The sequence below is a fragment of the Barbus barbus genome (genome assembly GCF_936440315.1).
Source record: "Barbus barbus genome assembly, chromosome: 42".
In the NCBI taxonomy this organism is placed as follows: domain Eukaryota; kingdom Metazoa; phylum Chordata; class Actinopteri; order Cypriniformes; family Cyprinidae; genus Barbus; species Barbus barbus.
Window position 1 is genome coordinate 10,846,256 of NC_136720.1, and position 26,906 is coordinate 10,873,161.

At 38.2% G+C, this 26,906-nt stretch overlaps 1 pseudogene across 1 annotated transcript in view; it reads left to right on the forward strand.

Moving 5' to 3' along the window:
* The window catches only part of LOC306861471 (membrane-associated guanylate kinase, WW and PDZ domain-containing protein 2-like), a 255,785-nt pseudogene that overhangs the window by 175,159 nt on the left and 53,720 nt on the right, over nt 1-26,906 (forward strand). Inside the window, exons 6-10 of the transcript in view lie at nt 1,651-1,730; nt 8,507-8,564; nt 15,351-15,472; nt 19,938-20,120; nt 26,210-26,827. The product of the transcript in view is annotated as a membrane-associated guanylate kinase, WW and PDZ domain-containing protein 2-like (transcript). The remainder of the gene's footprint in view (nt 1-1,650; nt 1,731-8,506; nt 8,565-15,350; nt 15,473-19,937; nt 20,121-26,209; nt 26,828-26,906) is intronic.

Genomic DNA, 26,906 nt, shown 5'->3' on the forward strand with positions numbered 1-26,906 from the left:
CATGCAATTAATAATTCAACATAAGTTTTTGGAAGTGTAGTATTACTGTCGAGCATCATGGCAAGCTATTTTAGTTTTTAGTTTAGGGGGGTTTTTTGTTTTGTTTTTGTTGTTTTATGTTGTTTTTGTTTTGTTTTTCGTTTTTGTTTAGTTATTTTAAGTTGTTTTGTTTTGTTTTGTTAAACCATGACTTTATGATTAGTATCAGACCTTGTTAATGCCCAAATGCTCTTCTTTTTCTTCTTCTTTTTTCTTGGCGCCATGGTTTTTAACAAAACAAAAACATCAAAAACTAATTTTGTTTTGTTGTGTGTGTGTGCGTGCGGGTGTTTTGTTAAACTATGACTATGTGATTAGTGTCAGACCTTGTCAATGCCCAAATGCTCCTTTGTTTTGTTTTGTTTTGAGTTTTGTTTTTTTGTTTTTGTTAAACCTTGACTTTGTGATTAGTGTCAGACCTTGTCAATGCCCAAATGCTCCTTTTTTGTTTTGTTTTACTTAGTTTTTTGTTGTTGTTTGTTAGTTTGTCAATTTATTTGTTTTTGTTTTATATTTTGTTAAACTGTGACTTTGCGATTAGTGTCAGACTTTGTCAATGCCCAAATGCTTCAGACTACGCTGTGCCTGTAAAAGATGCAGCAACATCTTACAATCCCATTTATTTTTGATGGCATTTAAATTGAAGCATTCCATAGCAATCAACAGCATATTATTTTGACATCAAAAATCATATCAAAAGCTGGCATCCACAGACAGTCAAAAATTAAATGGTGTTGCGCAAACCCACGCTAGCCCTTATGCTAATCTAAAACAATGTTTTACCTGGAAAACAAAAAAGAAGTCGAAGCGTTTGGAGTCATGACTGGGTAAAAGAGGGAATTCATGGACTGCTTATACTTCAGTGCTAACTCAATATAATTGTAACTAATGGATGTAGCATTAATTAGCATAATTGGCTAATTAACAAATGTTAATGTTGTATGAAATAGAGAGAAGGTAGTATCAACATTTTAAAAGGATCTGTCTCACACATACACGCACACACTCATATTTGCGTCATCAGTTGCTGCATTCTTATTGGCTCTTTCCTAGATGGCCGTCATCGGAGCGGTCACGCCGCAGGACTATGACTCAACATTTCAGATGCTGTCAGAACTTTGTTGGAGGCTAATATTAATTTCAAAGGCAAATAATTAGCCGTTGGTAAGCATGTTACACTAAGCCACCAAAATCAGCCAATTTTGCCAAATCTTTCAAAAGAAATCTTTATTATGACTGCTGAAATTGGTCTCAGATAACAAAATTGTGAGGAAAAAAACAATGTGCTAAACAGTGTAAGATCACTGCTCACGTTCAGTTCCACTCCCTTATACAATAAATCACTCACATCTTCCTCGCCATCGCTCTCCTCCTCCTCTTCTCTTTCTTGCTGTGCTAATGAGAAGCTTACAGCTAATTAAAAGTATCGATTGCCGTTTTGTTAAGCTAAACTTTTTTCTCACCCTCGTTTAGACATGAGATCTCCAGAGACTTCCTTTCAGTCTCTCTCGTCTCCTCAGCATGATGATTTACAGTAGCAGTTTGCAGCACTCTCATCTCTCTCTCTTCTTCATCTCTTTTCCTTTTCTGCTCCATTTCTCTCCTCTCCAGCCACAATACGAAGACGACGTCCTGGTTGGACCCCCGGCTTGCGAAGAAAGCGAAGCCCCCTGAAGAATGCAAAGAGAATGGTTAGTGTTTATCTTTTGTTTCTCGCTGTATATTTTGACTCTGTTTGTTTGACTCTTGAAATGGTCGAGTTTGGATGGCCAAAAACAAATGTTTTAATCTACTGAAAGTAAATGTTTTAGTAATTTTACCACAGTTATGAAGTGTTATTAGGCAAGATGTGAAGCAGAAATGGCTTATTGCTTTTATAAAACAACAGCAAAGGTCTGATCTGATAAAATACCAATGTTGCTAAAATTCTTTAACCAAGTAATATTGATCATTAGCCTAACTGCAGGCTGTTTATGGTTGCTTAGAGCATAAAATCAAAAATATTTTATGTCTCCATCGTCTAAGACACTTGATTCAACACTTCAGCTCATAAGTAGAGGCTGCAAGAGCTAAATTAAGTGTGTCCAATAAGGTACACATCCGAAATATGCAGTGGTGTACACTACTATAACCTTAGCAACACAAAATACCAACCACAACACCCAAGGCTACGTCTACATTAATGCGGATACATTTGAAAACGGGGTTGTCATTTCAAAACACTCTCCGTCCACACTTGCATTTTCCAAAAGTTTCGTTAAATTCACCTTACTGTGCATACAGTATGTAAAACATCATAAAAAGTTCACTGAGATGATACAGACAGAATAGACATACAGTAAATTTTCACGTAATTCTCCTGGCAGGATAATTTTATTTATGAAAATAAAAACCATTCACTGGTATCCAGCACACACTCACTCATTATTATATGTTTAACACTTCAGGAATGTCGAAGTCATCATCTGACTGGTTGAATTAAACCGGATTTCCGGGAGACGCGAGTGTCGCGTTTATTTTCGGTCCGCTGGGAAACAAAGATGCCCCCTCACGAAAGAAGAAAGCCGTCGTGTTTACAAATATTACGACGAATGCTTATCAGGGTCAACTAAACGCTGGATTTTCAAAAGTTTGCGGCATAGAATCTTTAAAATACATCTGAGAGTTTCACACACCGGTTTGTTATTGTAGCGACATTTCCACACCCTGAAACGTGAGGCTAAACGAAACAAACTTTGATTGGTTGTTTGACATGTCAGGCAAACGGCCTCAGGAGCGGATATCTATTCCAGACCTTCAGCCGTCAGTCTGAAGGTCTGGCTACGCGAGACTAAGAAGTCCCTAGCAACTGTCTCACAATGTCCTACCAACCACCCAATACACCCTTGCGGACACTTTAAAAGTGCTTAAAAAACACTGAGTGGTGGTGAATTTTGCACTGGTAAACACCTCTCACATATTCTACAGCAAGTGTAACAATCCAATTTTCCCTCAGGTTACTCTGCACTCTACTTCTAGCACTCATAAGTGTGTTTGTGAAATGATCTTGAGCTGAAGCAACTCGTTGGTAAATTAATCATGTCTGCAAGTGTATTCACCGCTGTTTTACCTGCTGTAAAAGGATTTATTCATCACCACCTTCTTCCCAGTTCACACATTCATGCACTAACATTTAACTCCATGTTTGCGGTATAATCAACTGTGCCAGTGCATCAGGGGCTGCTTGTTAGCATGCATTTGCGAAACCGCGCATTTCACATGTCAGCGGATTCCTGCGGTTCAAAGGCCTGTCAGCCAGCGTTGTGAAAACACTCATCACTGCGGATTTGCGCGGACGTGTGCATTGCGTAACTCGGCCGCCCTCTTTTGTTTCGAAACTGAAGGGAAGACACAGCTCTGGATGCAAATCAAAGTCGTCTGCTGTTTTCTTTAATACTGTCACGCTCATGTTCCTAGACTGTTTGTTTCCCCACTAATATTTACCGCAGCACGGAGTGAAGTTACCATAGATATGCCACAGTCGTGTCTCCTGTTTACCTGTCATCTCGCCTCTCTCCCTGTGTCGATGTTTCTCTCTGATGGTACGAATTCCCTGGGTTTGCGAGTGAATGAATAAGCACATGTCTCTCTGTGTCTGTCGCTCGTGTTTCATTGCATTTCATCATTTCTGAAGCCGTCACTGTCAGCAAGCACCCCGAAAAAATATAACACGCTCACACGCGCCAGGAACAGGTGGAGATATGATTACAGAAACAGATGCATGGATGGATTGATGGATTGATGGATTGATGCAGCTTTATCAACTGATAGCTGTGTCAAAGCAGAAATTCTCAGTAATATTGTACAAATTAGCTAAATTAATGAACAAAATGTACATGCAAAAGCCCAACAGTGTCACATAACAGCACATAGCGGTGTGATTTTCCCCGAGATGTTTATTCATGCAAGTTGCATGAGGTGTCACAGCAATTTTCTGCCATTGTGCATTCTTAGAACGATGAAAAGCCTCATTTTGCTCTAGCTGCAACAGTTGAGATTGGATTTGAAATGGAATATTCTGGTTCATAAATGTCCCCTGATAACAGCATTTTTTTTAGCAGATATTGCTTTCAGTTTTGTGCATTTTCTTATGAGTGATTAGTTTAGTTGCTGTCAGAAGTACGGTTTTATCCTTCATAAACGCTTACAGTCACATAATTCTGTTCGTTTGAAGGAATCTTTGGTTTTAGACAAACCTATTCCTCTCTTTTTTCTCTCAAAGATTAGAAAGCGAGAGATGCAGCGGGTGTTTCTAATGCCCAAAGAAAGTGATCCATTCATCTAAATGGCTGTTGTTCATCTTGGAGTACACAAGATGCTGCATCGTTTACTTCACAGACACTTTTAGACTTAGGAGTAGGTGAAAAAAGCCATGTGAATGATCACTTGTGCATGAGTGCCAAAAGTAAAAATCCCATTCATTTTCTCCATAGGATAATTGATTTTTAACAGTAACTTATAAACCCTTAAAGAAAAACCAACTGTGAGTTGCGAGATTGTTAACCGATGCTACGTATATATTGTTTTGTTGAAGCCAGCCTGCATTATTTCAGCTTATTTTTTAAATAGTTGTGTTTAACAGACCAATTCCTGGCTAAACTACATTACCCATGATTCTGCAAAGAAATCTCCACCAATCAGAGCATTGCAACTTGCAAATTGTACCAAAGAGGCCTTCCTACACTCACAAAATAAATACTTCTGTATGTGTGTATATTTTGCAAAAAGCAAAATCAGTAGTTGAACTTTCTCCATCATTTTTCATTCCGTTATGTCATGCTTTATGGGATTGGAGTATACACAGTCTTGTACCTTTGTCAACACCATTTACACTAAGAGTGATTTTATTGGACTATATCCTGGTCTTAACCTGAGAATATTCGACCACAAATTGTATGTCGTTCATTCAGTTAATAAATAAATACGATTTTCTGATTTGACAACAAATAATTTTCTTGCTGAGAAAAACTGACCTTAGATTGAAGTGTCATACACAATATTAATTTAATAACTACATGAATTAATCTCAGCAGGAGTTAGCTGGAAGTAAGAAGTTGTAGTCTTTATAGAATGTTCTCAACTCTCTTCCAAGCTCATAGTATGCCTGCCCTGTGTGTGTTTGCTATCAGGAAAAGAAGATGTATCAAGGCATTATTGATGAGTGTTATTTGGCAGACAGAATCTGGCAGACAGTTGAAGATGACGATGCAGAATTAAGTGTTTGTTTTTATGATAGCACACACACAAACTCCATCCATCAGTGAAATTTAATGCTTGGTGAGAGTGAGTCAGTGAAGGAGGAGTAGAAGGAGAGAGATTTTCATCCCTGTCACGTTTAAAAGTGTTCAGCTGACAGTTACACTCAAACCATCCCGTATAGAGCCGATGCCCCGCTGTTCTCTCCTCCCATTCCCACTCATCCTTCCATCTCCTGTCAGCTCTTTATTTCTACATTAGTAATCTAGCAGCATGGTCAACTCAGCCTTGGTTTGAATCACCTTTAAATGCTTGACTATGTGACACTTGAATTTCATGAATTCCATATATACATGTGTGTGTGTGTGTGTGTGTGTGTGTGTGTGTGTGTGTGTGTGTGTGTGTGTGTGTGTGTGTGTGTGTGTGTAGTACCTACACAATATTTTTCAGAAGTCTGGGGTCAGTATTGGGGTCAGAAATTTGTATTTTTACTCAAAATTGATAAATTCAGTTGATCAAGTATGACAGTAAATACTTGGCAGTAAAGAATTACGATTTATAATGTTACAAAGGTTTCTATTTCAAATAAATGCTCTCTTTTGAATTTTCTATTCATCAAATAATCCCGAAAAATAATTTACCCAAATATTAAGCAGTACAACAGTTTTCATCATTCATAATATAATATTAATAAATGTTTCTTGAGCTGCAAATCAGCATATTAGAATAATTTCTGAAGGATCGTCTGACACTGAAGACTTCAATAATGACTGCTGAAAATTCATCTTTGCATCTCAGTAAAAAAAAAAGTACTTTTAAGTTGTAACATTATTAGTAATTCTGTTTGTATGTTTTACTGTATGTTTGTATATTTCAAATAAAAATTAATATTTATATTTTTTGTTCCTATAAAAATGGCTCATCATGATTTTGTCCCTCAAAAAATTAAAAAATATAAAGAAATAAAACTCAGTTAAATTAGTAAACAGTTACCAATCTATCACTTAGTAAATTCTATAAATGTATTTACCTAAACCACTTTTTACTCACATCTGGCATTTATTTTGGGTCATGCCTGTAAACATCGATTCACCAAACAGATGCAGCTTTAGTTTATATTGTTTCTGCCTCATACTTGCTTTTGTTTCCTTCCTCTCCTTCCTTCTCATCCCCTCCTCCCTCATTTTCGTAAAGGTCAAAGCTTTTAACAAAAAGAAACTGCTGCCTGTTTTTATTGCAAAGGGCAGGCAGGTTTTTAAATAGCAAGATTATTTAAATATTGTGCAAACAAAATTCAAATATTGAAGAAGGTAATTAGCTTGAGTTCACGATTCTCAAAGGGTACGTGGGGCGGGTTACCCTATATTTGGAGTGTATGATTCTTCTTGTCAACTGAGTACTTTCTAAAATCCTCAGTTGAACCCATAGACCTTCATGGTAACAGCTGAAAGAGGAATGAGGGATTTTTATTCAATAACATTGATGTATTTCAACTCTATGCTCTGTTTGAGTGTCAAGATCAACCAATCACTCATCCTAAAATCATCAATTTTCAGTTAAACTCACAATGAGGCCAAGAGATCTGAGAGTGCAAAAGAAAGAATTGATGGGGTTTACACAAAATACGTAAAGTTCCCTGTGGTTTCTATGAAGTCGCTAGATAGTGGCTAGATCGTTGAAAAAGAAAAGTCTCTATGATATTCCGGTCACTAGATATGGCTCTGGTCTCTCCTTCAGTATAAGTATATTGCATTTTTTCACCTACAAGTCAAAAATCATAAGTACGATCACTTGAAAAGTAATAATGCACCTCTCCTCGACAAAATGACAGTATTCATGCTCGTAGCACAAATGGGAGTATTACACCACCCGTTTAATACTTGTGGTTAGGGGTTTGTTCAGATCTCCAACCCCAGTAAATGTTCATCCTCAAGATTGATCTGTACACTCGGTAGTCTTCACAAGTGGATTTCTATTTTAATAGAATGACTGCCAACCATAGCACAGCAGTAGAGTAATACCCAATGGCGCTTTGATCTGTCTATGCCTGTGTGTGTGTGTGTGTGTGCCAGCCAGATTAAGTGAGAACATCACACAGTTTCTGTCACTTGTAATTTACAAAGTTGTGTGTGATGTACACACAGAGTCTGGTGTTTCACCCTGCTCCACGCTGCTGAATGTATAATTTGAGTCTGTGTGTGCTTGCTTGTAATTGTGTTGTGTTTTCTTGTCACTTGCATCTAAGCTCAGCGGGTGTGCATGCTGTATGGAGCGTGTGCATTCAAGTGTGTACTCATATATGTATATTTTAGTCTAAATATTAATAATAATATTTCAGCCAAATGGCACAGCCTCTGAGACAAATGGATTGTGATTGTTTTTCCTGTCATATTATAGATGGTGTGTCACCAACTCAGTGTAACCTCATTTATTAAGCAACAGGAAATGTTAGGACAGACAATGAATACAGGATAATCTTGGGAAACTGTCATTTATGCTAGTACTGTGCTAAGAATATGATTTAGTTACTAAATTATTTATTTATTCCATTTGAAAAGGTTATTGCAGAATTGTGTATCTGTCTGTCTGTGTGTGTGTTTAAATGTATATTCAAATGTCTTATTTAATATATTTAATTGCACATATTTTTTGTGTTTTGTACCACAAACAGTATTTCTCTATTTAAAAATTGATCACAATATTTTTTTTAACCAGTAAGGTGTCTGAAAATCAAACCATTATTTTTAAAGTCAGGAATGTCACAGTATGATGGCGTTAATCAGAAAGTGCAAGGACAAAGATAGATTCTGCAATTTTCAGAAAAGTGTTTAGAAAAGAATACACAGACAATGAAAACACAACATTTTTATTTCAATAAAGCAATGTATTTTATTCTTTACAACCCATTAAAATGTCATGGTGATGAATGGGGGCCTGCAAATTGGATGATATTGTGAAAGACCGTGAAAAACGTTTAAGAATAAAATGAATGCTTTATTTTCAAAGGTATTGTGCATTTGCACTAATAAATCTTTTAAATAATAATGTTAAGTTCAGTATTCCGTTAATTGTATCAGTAAGTTATGAGGACACACAAAGACCACAAATGGCACCATTTCCAGAGAATGGGCCAATATACCCTAATAAAACAGAATTTTTAGTCTATAACTGCAACATATACCTTTGAATGAAATGTTCTTGTGGATGTAATTGTTTATTGTTTGTTTTTCAGAGCTTCCTTATGGCTGGGAGAAAATCGATGACCCTGTTTATGGAACCTACTATGTTGAGTAAGTTCAAGCACTTGAGTTAACATGCATGGTTTAATGGCACTTTGGATCCCTGCGTTTTCTCACAGCTCTGTATTAATTGGTTATATTGCTGCTGCGCCATGCCCAGGCTGAAAAACAGCTGCTCCGTTGTTTCCTAATTCAGTTCGCACTGTGTTTGCGTGTGTGTGCCATCATTTTTCTTGCTTAATGCACAGTCTGGGGTGAGGTGGGACTATTTATAGTATGACTTGCTTGGCTACTCTTCCTCCCAGGACAGAGGAGAACAGCAAGCCCAGAGCCAATAATGCAGCTGTAGTATCGTGTGGATACACAACCGTACATTCTTTCAAACTGCATCATAAATGCAGGCTTGTATCCATGCCTGCTGTCCTCAGATGGCTCAGATGGGATTCTGGCACGTCCACGTCACTGAATTGAAATCATACTGAAATCATTATCTATCTTTCTGTCTGTCTGTCTGTCTGTCTGTCTGTCTGTCTATCTATCTATATCCATCCATCCATCCAGTGCTTGAAGTGGGCCGGTACGCACCGGTACGCAGTACTTCTATATTTTAGCCTTTAGAGTACCTGCAATTTTTTGTGCGTACTGGCACTTCTGACATGTTGCTGGTACTCAGAGTAAAATCGTCAGGGTCTGGGTGATTAGGCTATATGATCCCATATATGATTAGAAATTATATAGAAACTATGTAAATCACACTAACCAGGTGGGATCACCTCTCATCTCGACCAATCACGTTAATGAACACAAGCAGAGTCGGTCTACTTCATTGTGTGGTGCGCGAGAACATGTCAGGGGAGGCGTGCAGAGTATTAGAATAATAATTAATTATTGATTACTAATTTGAATCAGTACTTTATAACGAAAATCATATCGAAAATCATGAAATGAAAAGAAGCAGGCTTTTGCAATCACATAATTTTAAACCATAAACTCCTGGAAAGTCCAAGGATCCAGTGAACGAATTCAAACAGTAAGCTCAAAACCACGCTAATGCCGATTTCATCAGCGATTACGGAGAGAATAGTGACTTACGTCCAGATGTCAGTAAAATTATTATTTTCAGCGTGTATTTGGCTTAAAAGCAAGAGTGTTTTATAATGAACGCTGATTATGCGGTGGTCAGAGATTTAGCGATTCTGAATGGATCCGTATATTAAAGGCAGGCGATTTAGTGGTCTTTGGCGTCTCCCTGTGGTCCTGTTTGGTATTGCAGCTTGATTTGTGCTAATTTGTATTGAAAACTTTTATTTAATTATTGATTGATTGATTGTGGCACTACACATACATTGTGAATTATTAAAAAGTACCTATTTATTTAATATAAATAAATAAATGGGGGGGGGGGGTACCGGCACTTCTTTTTTTCCACTTCAAGCACTGTATCCATCCAATGCATTTATTATTAGTAATAAATCATTTGTTTTATTTGTTTATTTTCTTATTTTAAAGCTACAAAACATAGTGTACACTCTTTTCTTTTGTCTTTTATATGGAAAGGGAAAAAAGCACATCTCAGTAGTAATTGTACAACTGTGGGTTTTATGTTGTGGAAGATGACAGCTGGGAAGATCAGAAGCTGCATCTGGTGTGAAATGACTGTAATTTACTATAAATCTGTGTCTAGTGGCTTTTTAGAGGAGACACTTAACAAGAACATTATGCATAAAGCTTATCATTTGTATTTGTGTTGTATTTTCAGGTTAAACAGACATCACTTTATCCTTACAGCCGTTATTTAATAGGACCAAGCCAAAACCACTTCCAAGGCTGGTTTCCACTTTGCGAAATCTTGGCCTAATGTGCAATAAGAAAGTATGGAAGTGATCTCAGATAAAGTACTAGAGACAAAATCCATTTGCTCCATCCATTATACTTTGATCTGTTGAATCAAATTCAGACTTTAGACCTTAAAAGAAATCTAAAACCAATGTCTTAAAAATTGACCTTGTGGAGACTTGGCACAAAGCTGTAATTACAAATGCCACGTCTTTACAAAAAACATTACCTCTTTTCAAAAGAATGCCTTTTAATGGAGACTAATTGTCTTTGTATTCTCGAATGGCACAGTTTTCAGCAGTGCCTTTTAAAACTGATTGAATTAACTCTGACAGCAAGTGTTGTACAGAGAGTCAAAAGAACCATTTTTCTTCCAGATCAGAGGATGCTCTCATTACTGTCTGATCTCATTCTTACATCACTCTTTTAACAAAGATGAGGACTAACTAGGCTTATGTTTGACTCAATGACCACCACCTTAAATGATTTGTTAAAGGGTATTAAAATCAACACTCATGCTTTCATCTATAGTGCATAACATTAATGGCTCATGTCATTTTTTGTTTGCTGGGTGGTGGATTGTTGGGAGGGCAAAATAATTTGCATTGACCAACCATGAGAAATGATACTGCAGAAGTTTTCAAAGTGTATAGCAAGGAACCAGTATCATATATACATATATACAAGCTACTGTTAATGTTAATGGAATATTCCAGAATGTATATGTAAGCTCAGTTAAGTAATTAATCAGTGATAGTGGATGGAATCGATAGTGTGGATTATAAAAATATTTAATTCAATATAAATTCTTTAAAAAAAAAGTCAAAATTAAACAATCACAGTAGGCTGACGAGTCCACTATAGTAGTGTATGCATTTATAATGTCAACAATGTTGGTGCAGTTCATTGTAATTTTAATACATTTAAAGGCTAGATTAGTTTTTTGTTTTTTTGCAAGACAAATTATTTTACTAGAGTTGTCACTCACCACTTAGTGTCCAATGTAAAATATTTGTCCTGAAGCAAAATCGGTAAAAAAAAAATGTCAATATATCAGCTTGTAAACAATGTCACATAACGTCACATTGCCTCACAAAAAACATATTTGGTGACCATAAAGTCATTATTCAGCTAGAGAAATGGGGCCTCATTTATAAAGTATGCATATACACAGATTTGTTCTTAGAGTGTGCATGCACTTAAATCCACGGCAACACTCATATTTGTAAAAACTGCCTTTGACGTGGAAAAGTGCTTAGCGTCACGTCAGGGTCTTAGCAGGCGTACACACTTTTTCTTGTTGGAGTACTGCAGGTTTTTGGATATGTAAGCTGTTCTTGCAGCTCGCTGGCCTAAATTAAAGGATTTGGACGATAACTGTTCATCTTTTATATGTTAATGGCATTAATTAAGGGTCGTTTACAAGGGGTTTCATAGATTTCACATCTGAAAGAGAGGCATACCTGCGTTTTTGTGTATACTTTCATTCTGTGAATCAAACTACACATATTTGAAAGATAAACAAATTTAGGATGGCTTCTGCGCAACATTTTATAAATTAGGCACATGAATTCTAGAGAGGAGCATTTTATAAATATATGCACCATATAGATTAGATTAGATTCAACTTTATTGTCATTGCACATGTAAGGTACAAGGCAACGAAATGCAGTTAGCATCTAACCAGAAGTGCAATAAGCAGAGGTACAGGATATACAGTGCCTACAATATGTTACATATGTACAGAAATATACAGATAAAGCAGTACTATGGACATAATTTACAAATGTTAAATACTATCAGTATGATATACAGATGGGTGATATGAACATACTATACAGATGGATTATGCAGTAAATGTATGTACACTATGAGCAAAAACTATGAACATAATTACAAATAGATATGAATAAGCTATACATTAAGATATATAAACACTAGTGCAATGAACATTGAAAGTGCATAGAAAATAAAAATTTCCAGTACATAGTACTCAGTGTGTAGATGTTTTTTTTTCTTTTACCGATTTAGTGATGGGGAGGGGTGGAGAGTTTGTAGTGGTGTGTGAGGGGGTATCATCGGGCAGAGTTCAGTAGGGAGACAGCTGTAGGGAAAAAGCTGTTCCTGAGTCTGCTGGTCTTTGTTCGGAGGCTCCTGAAGCGCCTCCCAGAGGGCAGTAAGTTAAACAGTCTATGATCAGGGTGAGAGGAGTCCTTAAGAATGCCGCGAGCTCGACGTAAACAGCGTTTTCTCTGGACGTCTTCAATGGCAGGAAGTGGTGTCCCTGAGATGCGTTGGGCGGTTTTCACCACCCTCTGCAGTGCCTTGCGGTCAGCAACTGAGCAGTTCCCATACCAGACTGTGATACAGTTGGTCAGGATGCTTTCAATCACACACCGGTAGAAGTTCACCAGGATCACTAAGGAAGAAGAGGCGTTGGTGAGCCTTCTTGACTAGGCTGGATGTGTTGGTGGTCCAGGTCAGGTCCTCCGAGATGTGGGTTCCCAGGAACTTGAAGCTGGAGACACGTTCAACAACCATCCCGTTAATGTGGATGGGGTCATGCGTGCCACTTTTCTTCTTCCTGAAGTCCACAATAAGCTCTTTTGTCTTACTGGTGTTGAGGAGCAGGCTATTGTCAGCGCACCATGCAGCCAGGTGCTGTACCTCCTCCCTGTAGGCAGTCTCATTGTTGTCTTGTTGTTATCCAGGTGTGTGAGTACCGAGTGCAGTACTGTGCATACAGCATCCTCAGTGCTCCTATTGCTACGGTAGGCAAATTGGTGTGGGTCCAGTGTGGGTGGGAGGCAGTTCTTGAGGTGTGCCAGGACCAGTCGCTCAAAGACCTTCATAACAATGGGTGTGAGTGCTACGGGGCGGTAGTCATTCAGGCACGTTGGGGAGGAGTGTTTCGACACTGGCACAATGGATGTGGACTTAAAGCATGTTGGCACAGTTGCTTGGGTGAGGGACAGGTTGAAAATGTCTGTGAAGACCCCTGCGAGCTGCTCTGCACATATCCTGAGCACACGTCCAGGAATGCCGTCGGGGCCAGCAGCCTTGCATGCATTGATCCAGCTCAATGCTGTGCAGACATCTGTGGAGGTGAGTTTGAGGGTCTGATTGTCTCCTGAGAGTGTGATCTTGGTGGCTGTCTCCTTGTTGTTATTGTCAAAGTGAGCATAAAAGTCATTTAGCTCATTAAGGAAGGAGACGTCTGTGACCGTCGGAGTGGAGTTGCATGGCTTGTAGTCACTGATGACCTGGATAAAATGTTCCTCTACCTTTAGCTTGTAGCAGTGCTTGGCCTTCTTGATGCCCCTCTTCAGGTTAGCCCTGGATATGCTGTAGGTCTGAGCGTCATCTGATCTGAATATAGCATATTCATTATAATTTTTACTGTTCTTCAATGTTTAATTTACACTCACCGGCCACTTTATTAGGTATATCTGTTCAATTGCTTGGAAACACAAATTGCTAATCAGCCAATCACATGGCAGCAACTCAATGCATTTAGGCATTTAGATGTGGTGAAGACGACTTGCTGAAGTTCAAACCGAGCATCAGAATGGGGAAGAAAGGGGATTTAAGTGACTTTGAACGTGGAATGGTTGTTGGTGCCAGATGGGTTGGTCTGACTATTTCAAAAACTGCTGATCTACTGGCATTTTCACGCACAGCCATCTCTAGGGTTTACAGAGAATGGTCCAAAAAAGAGAAAATATCCAGTGAGCTGCAGTTGTGTGGACGAAAATGCCTTGTTGATGTCAGAGGTCAGAGGAGAATGGGCAGACTGGTTAGAGATGATAGAAAGACAACAGTAACTCAAATAACCACTCGTTATAACCAAGGTATGCAGAATACCATCTCTGAACGCACAATACGTCGAACCCTGAAGCAGATGGGCTACAGCAGCAGAAGACCACACCGGGTGCCGCTCCTGTTAGCTAAGAACAGGAAACGGAGGCTACAATTCGCACAGGCTCACCAAAATTGGACAATAGAAGATTGGAAAAACGTTGCCTGGTCTGATGAGTCTCGATTTCTGCTGCGACATTCAGATGGTAGGGTCATAATTTGGCGTAAAGAACATGAAAGCATGGATCCATCCTGCTTAAATCCTGCATCCTACTTAAATGGCCTCCACAGTCACCAGATCTCAATCCAATAGAGAACCTTTGGGATGTGGTGGAACGGGATATTCGCATCATGGATGTGCAGCAGACAAATCTGCAGCAACTGCGTGATACTATCAAGTCAATATGGACCAAAATCTCTGAGGAATGTTTCCAGCACCTTGTTGAATCTATGCCACGAAGAATTAAGGCAGTTTTGAAGGCAAAAGGGGGTCCAACCCGGTACTAGCAAGGTGTACCTAATAAAGTGGCCAGTGAGTATATGTAGTATGAATAAATCCAGCCACTGTTTAAATGTACATTTAAAAAACAAAATCTGGCATGTCCTGTACCAGATATATCCGAGATGATAGTCAATATTGAATCGACTCAGAAATTGGATCAAATCTTGTGAATCAGAATTTAATCAAATCATGAGATTTGTGTTAAAACCCAGCCCTAATCGTTAGTATATTGTTAGCTGGAATACACTACACAAAATGTGCCCAAGGTTTTTGCCCCAATTTTCAATTTGGACGCTGTCAACACTAGTTGCCCAAAGTCAGAGCCAGTCTACAGATATTGGGCAGTTGGAAGTGACAGATTTCACAGAATATTGTGCAGTCAGTGGCAGGCACATTAGAATCAATTGAGAGTCGAGTCTCCCATGCACTTTGCATAATAATCACTGTCTTTTTGGAGTGCATAGCTGCTGCCTATGTAGAGTGTTGCAGATCAGTTACTTCAGTTAAAATGCTACCTGTGTAGGCAGTAGACAGCAAGGCAGCTAGCTAGATTGCTTATATATTGGATAAGCATGTCCTATTAAGTAGTCACTCAAGAAATGCACTTGAATGAGTCTCTGTTTCTGGTTTTCTGATTGCAGTCATATAAACCGAAGGACACAGTTTGAGAATCCAGTTCTAGAGGCCAAGAGAAGAGTGCAACAGCATCAGCAGATGCAGAGTCAGGGCTTGTCCTCTCTCCCCCTACCTACCGTCTACAGAGGTAAAGTATTATTGATATCCAATATTGATATCCAAAAATTAACAGTGTGGTACTAATGCAAATCTATGCAAATCTGATTAAACCATCATGGTGTTTCCAACCACACACCGAAGACATCTTAATAACACTTATCTGCTCTCAATGCAATGACATGTTTAACATCAAATCTGCTGAAGCTGTTGATTGAGGTTTGATATTCATGACTATTATTATATTTCTCCTGTGAGCTCAGTGTCTGTCTCTATAGTAACACAGCTAAGCTCAGTCATTGTCTTTGGTAGTGCACCATCTGCGTGTGAACTTATTATTGTTCAGAATATTACTTCCTTAGAGCCATACCTTTGGTATGATTCATTTTTCTTCACCCAAGAATGAAATCTCTGTCAATATTTACTTGCGCTCATGTTTTTCCAAAACTGACTGACTTTCTTGGAACACAGACAAGAAAGTTTTTTTCTGTGCACTTACAATGAATGTTAACTGAATTTAAAGCATCTAAAAAGTACCATCAAAAGTACCATCAAATATCAAAGTATCCAGTTTTCTGTGAAAATCATTATTCCCTGAATATGTTCCCCTCGGAATGAGCTGTTAACCACTGTGACTGGATCCTTGAGTCAGTAAACTGAAGTTGAGAACCAAATCACTCTGATTTGTGCACAAATCATTCTAACTGCTTCTTTTAACCTGATCGTCTGATTTATTGGCAACATTTATTTGTAGATTGTACATAACTGATTCGCTCAAGAACTTGCATGACTTTACCAAGCAAGTCTTCTTGTTTGTAAAAGAAACACAAGTCATGCGGACTGATCTTATACATTCACAATACTGTTGCATCCTTTTTGAAGTTCGAAAAGTTCGTTTGTGAACAAATTTCATCTTTTTTTTGTTCCATTAAAGAAAAAAAGTTGTTCAAGTTTGGACTGACCTGAGTGGGAGTAAAAAATTTTAATTTTTGAATAAACTAATCCTCTAAATCTACCTGTACAGTCTATTCGAGCTAAGCCTGAATGCTTCCTGTTTTCTTTGAGACTCAGTTATCCATTGAGAATGTGTCTCTTTTCATAATATGACCTTCGACTGATTATGGTTAGAAGCGTTTCTTGCTATAATTCCTGTTTAAGTTAATCCATTCAGCAAGCTCATGCTGTTATCCACATAAAGGTAAGAGACAGCGTATGTTCAGCCAGAATTGTGTAAACAAGAAGAACTTATTCTACCTTGTTTCAGTCCATCTTTCAGAGAGAGCATGCAGTACTGAAAACCTCCAACATACCTACACTATATGGCCAAAGTATTACATGTGGGCATCTGAAAACCACATATGTGACTGATACACATTTAATGTCACAGCCATTAACAAGTAGTTGATCCTCCCTAACAGCTCTCATTCTTTTAGAAACACTAGATTTTAAACCATGTCTGTAGTGATTTGCTCCCATGTAGACACAATCGCATCGGCAAATGTTGGTAGCTGCGTTTCCATTACAGATTTGCTCAACTTTTGCATTATTTTATAAATATCGATAAAAGAACTATTGCAAAATGACAGCATTTCCATTAACCGATGTTATACGACTTAAACATAATTTTTTCCTCTCACAGTAAGTCATGGTGATGGAAGGGATTATCCAAGCATTAATGGCAAGGAAAGCACCTTAACACTTGAGAGCGGCAATGTATAAGGTGTTTCTTGGAGGTTATAGTACATCAAAGAATGATCATGAGATTTTACGTACGCAAGGTGACCTGTAATCGCGAAAAAACTGTTTATATTGCAGTTTTGTGAAATATTCCTTTTTTGAAATGCCTGAAAAACCACCTCATATGAGCGTACAAACATTTTTTGTGATATATGGGAGTTTTCACAAAATTCACGTGTTTCCATTGGGCGTATTTTCAATTTACAATTTAAATTTGCGTGATTTGAAGGGTAAAGGAAATGCATCTTGTGTTCATCCCAGCGGTGTTCAATAGGAGATCAGGTTTAATCTTTGTGTAGGCCAATCAAGTTCTCCCATACCAGAATCAAGTATATATGGACTTACATAGTCATTGTGGAGCAGAAATTGGAAGCACTGTATATTGTTACTGTTGTTTTCATTGTCCACATACTGTTGGCCATGTAGTGTCTGATCTTGTGTCCAAAAGAGAGAGGAACAGTAGCTTAAGATAAATGGACCATAGAGGACTGAGAAAGCATATGCTTGATCTGGGTGTTCAGTCTCTCAGATGCTCAGATGTTAAATGTAGACCAATTCAGAGTGTACTACTTTATTCTACAGGGAAGATTCATCCTTCATTAGTAGATCATCAACCCTTGTGACAACCACAATTTGCCAAGTTCCTGGCTCAATATCCTTTGTTTGCCCTGGCACCGGTCCTAACCCTATTCCTAAACCTAACCCTAACCATAACCATAACCATCCTCATAACCAAAGGGAAAATGTTCATGTTCATGAAGCTTCAACCCAATCCTTAACCCTAAAATCCAATTGTTAGGAACATTGTTCCAGGACCAACAAGAATATTCAACTTGGCAAATTCACCCTGGATTTTCAATTGAAATGTAACTCTATTATGTTCAGGTCAACTTTGTATCTTTTAACACCATTTATCGATTTCCTGTGTGAATTGAGGCTCCAACTCCAGCCCCGAGTCTAGATCTAAACCTAGTTCTAAAATCAGTGTTGGGAATGTTGTTCCAGGTTCAACAAGGATGTTCAAGTTGGCAAAATCACCCAAGAACTCTTGTAGTAATGTAAATATTCTGTGTCCATAGTAGACCAATCTTGTATCCTTCAATGAAATTTCTTGATTTCCTATGTGAGTTGAGGATTTTTCTTCTCTGTAACAGTGGAGGAGAGCCCCTCCTCTGCCACCTTACCCAGGGCCAGACTGGCATACGTGGGTCCCGCTCCCGAGCGCTCTCACAGTCTCACTGACCTGTCCGAGGCCCCCCTGTACCGGGCCGGTGTGTTTGGACTGCATGGTACGTCCCTAGACCGGCGCCCCCTTGTGCAAGATAGGACTTCAGCAGGAGTCTACTTGCCTGGCCTATTTTTGCATAGTCCTCAAAGGAACATTCCCTCAGTTTCTAAACCTCTGAAGACTTTTTGTTGGGGTTTTTTTTTTTTGGTTTTGTATTTTACTTTTTGCCTGTGCTTCCAGGATACTCATGAGTCCACCTACCCTGCTGAACAGACCAGTATAACTGATCGCCATCATATGTTCGGCATGCTAGTTTACAAAATATGCCTATTGATTCCACAAGGTCAATTATCTAGTAGAGGATGGTCGCCAAGTAACCAACAACATCCAACTTGTTGATTTGTGAGGGTCAACTAGTCAGATTTTTTATCTGGATATTTTTTCTTTAGCATTCAGTTTTAGCTTTAATATTTAACACTTTTAATATTGAAGTTCTATTAGAATTAAGTTTAATATAATGATCTATACATATTTTTTTTTTATGTCATATATTTTGAAAGCACTATACACAGATCTATGTTTACTGACTGGTAATGCCCCAAAACCGTCTCTGAAAATGTCACACAAACACTATCACCTCTTTTCAAGATCCAATCAACTCCCGATAGACAAAATCAAGTCCTGCTCTTGGGTTGTGAATGCCATTTTATGTTGACTTTAAGATCATCCAGACAGCCTAACAACAAACATCCCCATTATGTATATTAACAAACAAAGCAACTTTGGTCAACCAGCTGTACCAGATGTTTTGTTGGTGCTTGTCCACCAGCTGGACCAGCACCAAACAAACATGGATCAGCATGGAAATTCATGCTGGTCTTTCAGCAGGGTATCTGGACCAGCTATTGTCCCTAACAAACGCATGGCAGAAACTGCTAAAGGACTAGACTTGGCCAAGATAGTGCTTAAAAAAATGTAAGAACCTCTCAACTAGGAAAGTGAGATGGAGTGACTATGGCTGGCATCTTGTAACTCCATACTGTGTACTGAAGTAGGCATCTCTTCAGTTTTGAAGAAGCAGCTCTTCAGTACAAAGGTCCTTGTTGGTGTGTGGTTACAGCTAAACGGCTTCTCCAGAACGGTTTTCAAGACTGCTTTTCTCCGCTCTGAGAGAGCAGAAGAACCACTCTGCCTGTGCTGGTTCTTCTCTTGGCTTTTTTTTGCTTAAGTCTTGGCTGTCCCGAGAGACGGACCTGGACAAGGCTAAACACTATTGAGTGTAACATTGGAGTACGTTTAAAGTGCCAAAATTGAGGTTTGAGCAAAAAACAAGCCATCATGTTCCACTCTGCTCTTGTATGTTTGGCTGCAAGCAGAGCGCTTGGCCTTCTACCCACAATTCCCCAGTGTGATGTGATCTGCTGCTTTTGATGGGTTTGGAGTGGCTTTTACAAAATAACCCATTAATTTCTGGATATATTCTGCTTGATAACAATCTCATGTTTCTATGTGCATTTCTTCACCCTGGCAGAGAAGCCTCTGTTCACACGGGACCCCACGCAGCTGAAGGGCAGCTTTCTGTCTACAGCCCTGCAGAAAAGCAACATGGGATTTGGCTTCACTATCATCGGGGGTGATGAACCGGATGAGTTCCTACAGGTCAAAAGTGTCATACCGGATGGGCCTGCTGCACAGGATGGGAAAATGGCTACAGGTAAACACACACACACACTTGCAGGTCAATGTTTGAACGGCTCTAATGTGCTATTCACACTCAAACAGAGCTTCCAGCTGCCCAGTCTTTCTCAATCTCAGTAGTGCCCACACTACTGCTGAGGTTGCGGTGTGAATCTGTCATTTTATTGGTTGATAGTGCAATAGGGACATCCAGGGGTTAAGAGCATTTACGGACAGTGTATTCATTGGCTTTGTGTGTCATCCACAGCAGGCCACGTGTCCATTAATCACAGAGGTGCTTTATGAACCCTGTAACTCCAGTCCAGCCTTGTAAGAGTGTGACTGCAGCAGCATTACTCACACACACACACATTCATCAACATTGAAATATCTCCTACATTCAGAGGGACCCACAGTGCAGAGTTCAGAACATAAGTCAATGCGTCTCCCATGATGCCGTTTTATTGTATGAAATACAATTGTGGAAATGTGGAAATTATCCTTTCTGCTCCTGTCCTCTTCTTTCTGCTCTTCTCTTCCACCCTTCATGCTCCCTCTGGACTCCTTGTCCTACTTATGCTGTTTTGCAGTCATACACACACTCAGACAGTGCTGTGGAGGAGCTTCAGGTTACGCCAGTGTGAAATATTCAATTTTTGGATTAGGGAGCTCGGAGAGGAAATCAAACACAGACACAAATGTCCTTCACATATGGACATACATACAGAACATGACCATCACTGTTGTTGGGAAATATTACTTTTTAATACCCTATAATTAAAATTTGAGTATTGTTGATTTAAGTCAATGTGTGTTAGCTTTTGAGGCTAATCTGTATGCTAATTTACTCCGAAATTAGTTTTTAGCCAATAAAAACCTGACAAAAATTAATCCTTCACCACAGAGATTTAAGTCCAATCCGATGGACTCTAAAATGAGAATGAAAAACAGACTATTGGCTATTTTTGATATGTTCTACACAAACTTTCTTTTTCAGCAGGAAATATGTGACCCTGGACCACAAAACCAGTCTTAAGTCGCTGGGGTATATTTGTAGCAATAGCCAAAAATACATTGTATGGGTCAAAATTATTGATTTTTCTTTTATGCCAAAAATCATTAGGAAATTAAGTAAAGATCATGTTCCATGAAGATATTTTGTAAATTTACTACTGTAAATATATCTAAACTTAATTTTTTATTAGTAATATGCATTGCTAAGAACTTCATTTGATCAACTTTAAAGGCGATTTTCTCAATATTTTGATGTTTTTGCACCCTCAGATTCCAGATTTTCAAATAGTTGTATCTCGACCAAATATGATCGAATCTTAACAAACCATACATCAATGGAAAGCTTTATTTATTCAGCTTTCAGATGATGTATTAATGTCCTTTCTGATTGGTTGTGTGGTCCATGGTCACATATATCAACACACTAAGCGATTTCATATAATTTGCACTTATTTATGACTATTTACAGAGCACAATTAGGGATGGGTTAGTTTTCTTGTGGCTAAGATATATGAAATCATGGGAACCTGGCAATATGTAACGGGCACATGATATTATTTTGAGACCACAAAAGATAATAAAATAATCAGACCTGCATGACCACAGCAATCATTGAATATTAGAAATGGAGATTATTTTTTTTTTAATCTAACGCTCACTTAACCATTAGTAATATCAAAATTATTATTATTATTATACTGTATTTTCACACTGTACATTATAATCTAGACATAAATTGACTTGCAGCATTTAAATATGATTGATTTTAGTTATAGTGTTTTATTTTGCATTTATTTAGGCAAAATTGTTTAACATATGTCAGTTATTAACCATAACATAAACCTAATTATGGGTTATTTGTTATTAATTCTGAATGTACACTATTGTAAAATAATTAGAGCTATTCATTAGGGATGTTTACTAAGGCAAGTCTCACTGTCATACAGTATTACTCATATTTTGTGATTATGTAACATGTTAAAAAACATTACTTCAACACTAACCACCACAAATAATCATAACATCTGTTTAACACCTCATCCACAAATTAACATTAATGTGATGTAAACATGCCACGTATTCCTTTCTCTCTTGTCCTCCCGACTAAGTGCTTTCTTGATAAATTAAAACTATCATGCAGAGTGCTGGGATTTGCTGCGTGACATGCTTCACTTCCTGCGTCTTAGAGCCCTGCCATCCGCCCCATCCACGCCCACTATAGATGCCTCTGCGGTGCTGATGTTTACTCTGCCCCTCACAGCTGTGCCCAAGTCCTCTCATAAAGAACTTAACAAGCAGATAATGAGTTGAATCAGGTGCACCAGTGTGCTGCTGAGGAACAGGAAGCACACAAGTCATACGCCTGCTGGAGGATCTCTGCATTTGATGTTTAGAGCTTAATTTGTATAGAATGTCTATTGTGGCTCAGCAGAGATGTTTAGGGGATTGTGTATTGATTGTGTTTGTTTAGAATGCCACTCACAGAGCAGTGCTCCTCTGGGTTTCCATGCATGCACAGACATAAGATGTCTCAGACATTTGCTCCCAGATTACCTCTTATGTTGTCTCGCTGTCATTAGTTTTACAGAGTCCCTCTTTCTCTTCAGAACAAGACTGTAGTTCAGAGTGTATTGTTTTTTTGTTTTTGTTTTTTTTTATTCATATATATTTGATGCAGCATTATATATTGGTATATTTAATATTTAATAAGTTTAATAATTAAAATATTGCTATATTGCAATTTCTATATTGAATATTTCATGTCAACATAAAAATTGGAGTGAAATATTGAAATTTCATGACATAGAAGAATAATTATATAAAGTATAATTTCAGCCCAGTAAAATTTAAAAATGTGTAACATTTGGACAAATCAGACACAAATATTTGTTATATTTAACAAATAATCTTTTATGCCCTCTCACCTAACCAAAAGGCCAACTATGAGGGTCTGTGGACCCTTCCCCCCCGAAATGCATCTAACACCTTAGAAGGCAGAACAGGTCTCTGGTTCCATGGCAACCCATCTGATAACACTGGTTTTATTGCTCAAAGGAATGCGGGAACTCACTTCTTTGCCCCTTAGGAAAGAGAAATGGGGCTTCTTCTCTAATTAATTCATAGAAACCCCTTTCTTTGAATGGACGCACATATCTTCAGGTCATTGTGTATATTATTACTGTTCTTGTATTGTACACCATTTTATGCATGCTTATGATAGACCACTAGTTAATATCTCTCTAGCTGTATCATGTTTGGTCTCTATCAATTAATCTTTGGATGATCTAATTGAGAGTGAATATTACATGTTGATACCTATGCAACATATTAGTGTCTTAAGAATCTTTAGAAGTTTGTGCATTAACCCAGCTGAATTACCTATGCAAATTACCATGTTCAGAGACAAAGAATTGTAAAACATTCCCTCCAAAAATTCAGGACCCCATTGGCTCTTTGACACCCCAGAGGTGTGACCTGTATAGTCTGCGGCTTTGTTAGATCCTAAGAGGATGTGAGCTAGAACTTTTTCTGGACCCTCTAAGTTTTTGTGTCAGGCCTTGCGTCCTTGTCTTTCCATTCAACCAAACTCCTTGGACCTCAGCAGATCTCTTTCTTAGCTCTTTTTCCATTCAATACTTGGAAGAACATTTCTACCTGAGAACATCTTTGGAATTCATCAGTCTTCAACCCAGAAGAACGTGATCGGGAGCCCAAAACTTTGAAACCATTAAGACTTCCATCTGAGACTGCATTCCGGACACTCGACCCGACCAAAGGCAGTGCAAGTATAACATTTAACTAAACGAAACAGAGGTTTAATATAAGTTATAGACCCCATTATAAATGGCGCTGATGGTTTTACTCAGGTGGTTAAATGACTTTCTCCATAACTGCATTCTCTGGTTTTCCTGATGTTTCATCCATCAACACTCATTAGCCTTTCCCATGTATGAGTGATTGTATGTTTGTTTGTTAGTTAGTTAGTTTGTTTGTTAGACTACTCTGCATTAGTGTTTAGTTAATAAAAGTTGTGTGCACAAATTACATGAGTTTCTGATTCTGCCTTGCATATTAAATGTCCCTTTACGATTTTGACCCTTGCTACAATGCTCTAATTCATTAAGCCGATATAAATAATTGTAATTAATCGTAATTATTGATATAAAATTCCCTTTTGAGCTTATAAATTGTTACAAATGTTTAATGTAAAAACTAAAATAGTAAAAATTTTGTTACGCTGATTGTCATTAAATGAAGAATAAAAATATTTATGAATTTTAATTTGAATACAACAACAAGTAGCAATAAACCAATCAAAATATCCTTAAATAATAAATATACCTTAATACATGAAAAAAATGCTGCGCAAGGGCCATCTGAATGAATAATTAGGTTAATTGAAACTGACCATATAAATTAAACACTGTACATTTTTGCTATTAATGTTTAAATCAGACACAATATTAATACATCTCTATTTAAATGCTCTCATACTAGTCACATTAAAGGTGATAGCTGTAACCCAGTCTTAGTTTGAGTTTATTTACACAATTTTAGTGGCTCTTATTATCCAGTGTCATCTTTATAAGGAAGCAGAACGTAAAATGGGAGTTGCTGAATTTTCGAAGTTTGAATTTTAAGTGGATGAGAATGTCTTGTTTGTAGGAGTGCAGTGATCTGGTTTGCCCTGTGGAGCTTCGGCCCAGATTGATGCTGACATAAGGCTAGGTGTGAAACAGCGAGGTCACACCGATATAATTTGCTCTCTGGAAGCATGTGAAATTATTGATTGGAACACCAGAGCCTCTAGGCAAATGTCGAACGTATTTACTGAGATTAATTAAAATTCCTGCACACAACAGTCAGGAGGGGACAAGCCTATCAATAGACGCATACGGCACTGCATGAAATATCTCCAGGAAACCTGTAGCACAACAGACACACCGGGTGAGACCCCGTGATCTTATTTATCCCACAAATACATTCGCCACATTTGCTGGAATATTGAGCATTGTCTCATTTCCATAATAATTGCATTTCTGATATTTAATTCTTTGTCAGCATTCAAAGATTTCATGTGAAGCACACAGGAGATTTGACTCCTCTAGCTAAAAAAATCTTAAAGGAGTACTAATGGTATTTAATGATAAGTTGAAACCAAACCTAAACAGCCCTAATGAGATAATGTTCAAAAACAAGTTTCTAAATAAGAATGGTAAAAATCTAATGGATAAACTTACCATTTTCCATTTAAAAAATGGAATTTCAGTATATCCAGCTGGATCTTATATGACTGTTAGATCATTCTTTAAGGGTTTGTATTCTCAAGTAGCTTGGTTCCAAATTATGATATAAACTTAACTAGCATTTCAGTTGATTGCAGTTATGGTCAAAATGTATAGTTTGACTTTAGCATGTTGTTAAGCTAATGCTACTTAGCACATAAGCACAACAATACACAGCACACACAAATAATGGAGCAGATAGTCAAAATAGTTAGTTTGATATTAGTGTGTTGCTAAGCTAATGGCTCCACAGTCTTATTGGCATAAATATACAGATAGTCAAACTTGATATAGCATGTTGCTAAGCTAATGACTTACCTTATGAAAATTAACCATGGTTTTATTGTAGTAAAAGTGTAGTAACCATGGTTCTTTGGCATATTGATTACTATTTGTATAACCACAGTTTTACTACAAATACCATGGTTAAACTATAGTTAGTATAGAAAAACCATGGTTAATTTGTGGTTGCCATGGTTTAACTATAGTAAACATGTTTTTTTTGTTTTTTTTTAAATTCACTCATTAGCACAAAAATACACAGAAATAATGGACGTATAGTTGATTTGTAATTATTATTTGTAATGAACCTGTATCAGTACTTTTCTTAATTGTTTCAAATACACGAATCAAATTTTTTTAACTTGGACCCATTTTATCACTGTGCTCATTGCAATGCTTTCTGGGAATGTAGTATCTTGTAAAGAAGTATAATTATATTTAAGGTAATTCTGCCTACCTTTTGAATCAGTCTTGGCTTCTGGTCCATATATATATTTGCATATTTGTACTTTGTATTTATTCTTTTCTTTGTATTGTTTTCCAGGAGATGTGATTGTCTACATTAACGATGTCTGCGTCCTGGGCACCACCCACGCTGACGTGGTGAAGCTTTTCCAGTCAGTGCCAATCGGACAAAGCGTAACCCTCGTCCTTTGCAGGGGTTACCCGCTTCCATACGACCCGGAAGACGCAGCCAACACTTTGCTGTCCCCCCTCGGCCTAATTGATCGCTCTCTGCTGGTCAACGGACGGAATAGCTATGACAGCTACATGGAGTACATCTCCCGCACCGCTCGCTTCGTCGACCCAATGCAAGCGACGTTGGTGCAGCCTCACCCTGGAGACACCCACCTGGATGCGGGACCGCTGGAGGACACCGTCTCAATGGCGTCTTCAGGAGCAGCCGGAGGAGAGCTGTTAACGGTTACCATGGTGAAAGGGGCGGATGGGTTTGGATTCACCATAGCAGACTGTAATGGAGGACAGCGGGTGAAGCAGATTCTGGAGGCGCAGGGATGCCCGGGGCTGTGCGAGGGCGATCTGATTGTGGAAATTAACCAGCAATCCGCTCTAACGCTGTCACACACACAGGTGGTGGAGCTGCTAAAAGAGTGTCCTGTTGGGGCGGAGGCCACGCTGGTTGTGCAGAGAGGAGGGGCAGGTAAGGAGGCTTTTAAATGTTTTTGGGTTTTGTGTGTATTTTTCAACCTAAAATATGGCTTCTTATTTGGTTTGTGATT